This window comes from Anomaloglossus baeobatrachus, unplaced genomic scaffold (genome assembly GCF_048569485.1).
Source record: "Anomaloglossus baeobatrachus isolate aAnoBae1 unplaced genomic scaffold, aAnoBae1.hap1 Scaffold_351, whole genome shotgun sequence".
In the NCBI taxonomy this organism is placed as follows: Eukaryota; Metazoa; Chordata; class Amphibia; order Anura; family Aromobatidae; genus Anomaloglossus; species Anomaloglossus baeobatrachus.
Genome location: NW_027442872.1, coordinates 89045 through 91889, shown reverse-complemented (window position 1 = coordinate 91889; position 2845 = coordinate 89045). Strand labels below are relative to the sequence as shown.

At 46.3% G+C, this 2845-nt stretch overlaps 1 pseudogene; it reads left to right on the top strand.

Moving 5' to 3' along the window:
• The first annotated feature begins 1964 nt into the window (after positions 1 to 1964).
• LOC142272517 (U2 spliceosomal RNA) lies at positions 1965 to 2171 on the top strand (annotated as a pseudogene).
• The last annotated feature ends 674 nt before the right edge of the window (positions 2172 to 2845 follow it).

The following is a 2845-nucleotide window of genomic DNA, read 5'->3' as shown; positions in this document are numbered from 1 at the left end:
CTACACCCTACCATGCTCAAACCAATGGTTATCAACCTGCTCAGGACTTTACCCCATATTCCAGATGTGGCCTTACAAGTGATTTATAGAGGGGTAACAATACGTTGGGATCACCGGATCTAATCTCCCTTTTTATACACCCTAAAATCTTGTTTGCTTTAGAATAAACAATAACATCATAAAGGTATAGCAGTACCGTTTCAAAGTTTCGGTGTCCCAAGCAGCATTCCATCAGCCTCTGGAAGGTTCCTGGCAAATTGCACAGCTCGAAGGGCATGCTTTTGAACTCGCAGAGACCCATCGGGGTGGCAAAGGCGGTCTTCTCCCGGTCTGCCTCAGCAACGGACACTTGCCAATAGCGACTAGTGAGATCAAGGGTAGAAAAATAATTTGCAGTTCTCAATGCAGCTAGCTATTCCTCAATACAGGGGAGTGGTGCTGTCCTTCTTCTTTAACAGGACCAACGGAGCTGCCCAGAGGCTACAACTGTCACGGATAACCCCAGCCTCCTTCATGTTGCTCAACATGTCCTTGGTACACTGGTAATGTGCAGGTAGTTTTGGCTTATATCTCTCTTTGATGGGTGGGTGTGCACTTGTGGGGATGTAGTGTTTGACCCCTTTTATTCTTCAAAAGTCTAGCGGATGTTTGCTGAAGACTTGCTCGTATTCTTGCACTAGCCTGTAGACCCCCTTCTTGTGATGTGAAGGTGTGGAGTCAGTGCCTACGTGTAATTCCTTACACCACTCCTCTGGCTGACTTGGTGAGCTGTCACTGAATGGGTGGGCTGAAGCAATGGTGGATGCTGCTGTTTGGATAGCATGTGTATCTACTGAGAACAGCTTATCAATGGTGGCAAATCGGAGCAGCTTAATCTCTTGCTCTCCGCAGTTCAACACTCTCATGGGCACTCTTCCCTTCCATATTAATGAATAAAACTATGATGTAAATAGCATATAGATACCCCACAAATGCAGATAAAAGTAGGTTATGGGAAAAGGGGGAAGAGAGAAACAGGAAAATAGTGGAATAAAGTATACCTTCCAGGTGGGAGAGGAAATGGCAGCACAGCCAGTGGAGGTGAAGCAAGGGGAGCCTGCAACTAAAGAGTTGAGAGCGTTATCACATGGTGACTGAGCCTGATTGTAACGGGAGCATAGAGGTGCCGATCCTGTCTTACCTGCGTTGGTGTAGAAGTGGGTGTCCTGTGGTGGAGTCAGCTATGTGCAGTGGTGGCCGTGGGTTCTTTTATGTGCGACCGTAGTAATAGCTGCGCCCACTTCCTGTATGGGAGTGGAATGCAGTGAGGGTAATGGAACGCACGCCTGCGCATTTGTGTTTAACGTCGCGCATGTGCAGAACGGAGAAAAGGCTGCGCTCACTTCCTAATGAAAGGGAGTGAGACGCATCTGGGAAGGGAAGGGAAAAGATTAGGGTTTGGGGATGATGAAAGGGCTTTCTACGGGCAAGGATGGCAAAGGGTGGCAGTGACGGAAAGTCAGGCAGCCTGTCCTGTCCTGTCCTGTCCGTCCGTCTTTTTGTATCATGAATTGGAAAGACTGCAAGGGGGAGGGGAGGTGCTTGTGTCCAAAAGGAGGAGTTATTCAGATTCATTGCAGTGGGCGGCGGCTGCAAAAAGCACCATTCTTCTTGTTTTTGCTCTGCAAAACAGCCTTTTCAAGGGTTGGCTTGGGTGACAAAATGTCTTCTGTAGGCGTGGGTTTGTCTCCCTCTCCCTAAGATGTGTCCGGTATAGGCCAGGGTGCCACTCAAGGCCGTAACCAATTCGGGTTATAGCTTCTCGGCCTTTTGGCTAAGATCAAGTGTAGTTTCGGAGGACGCTACCTTGGTCGGTACTGGAAGGTGCCTGGGATTGCACGTCTGCCGGCCTTGAGGAAGTGTGTGCGCCTTCTGGTGACACATAGCCCTCTTGTGCCTGGACGGTTCCCAGGCAACGGGAGGCGATCACCTTTGTTATTTTGAAGTCCTACTGATAAACAGAAAAAAAAAAAAATTAAATCTGTTCTTATCAGTTTAATATCTGATACGTCCCCTCTCTGGGGACCATATATTAAATGGATTTTTAGAACAAGGAGATGGAAAAAATCTTGCTCTGTCCACTCCACGCATTGACCTGGTATTGCAGTACCTCCAGGACCGGTGCACCCCTTCTTAACCCAGTTTCCAAAAGCAGAACTCAATTCACCTGATTCAAATGAGCCCCATTAGTGAATTGAAAGAAAGCAAAAACTTTATATGCACCTCAATTTGGCCAATTCACTTTTCACACTTTCACCCTTTTTTTTATCTTTCACACCTTTTACTTGCTTTATTGATGCAAAAAGCTGTGCCAAATAGCAAACTCATCTCCACTCAACTTGACCAACTCTGCTATGTCCCGTGCAGTATCTTATTCTCAGTCTTATCTAGATCATTTGCAATTGAATAGAATAGATCCCTTTTGGCTGCTTATGACTGTGTAAAATATGTAGTTTTACTGGGCTGGGATGAGAGAATCCATTGAAGCATGGTGTAGGGATTGTGGTTCCTGTGTGCTAAGAAGAGAGGCTGGCACCAGCCAGAAAGCCCCATTGCAGCCAATAATCACTTAATAACTTTTTCAACTTGTCATCATATGGGAGGCCTTCCATTCCTTGTAGTAGTCTAGTTGCCCACCTTTGAACTGACTCTAACTTCTGAATGTCCTTTTTAAAATGTGGAGCCCAAAACTGGTTCCCATATTCCAGATGTAGCCTTACAAGTGATTTATAGAGGTGTAACAATACGTTGGGATCACGGGATCTAATCTCCCTTTTTATACACCCTAAAATCTTGTCCCAAGCAG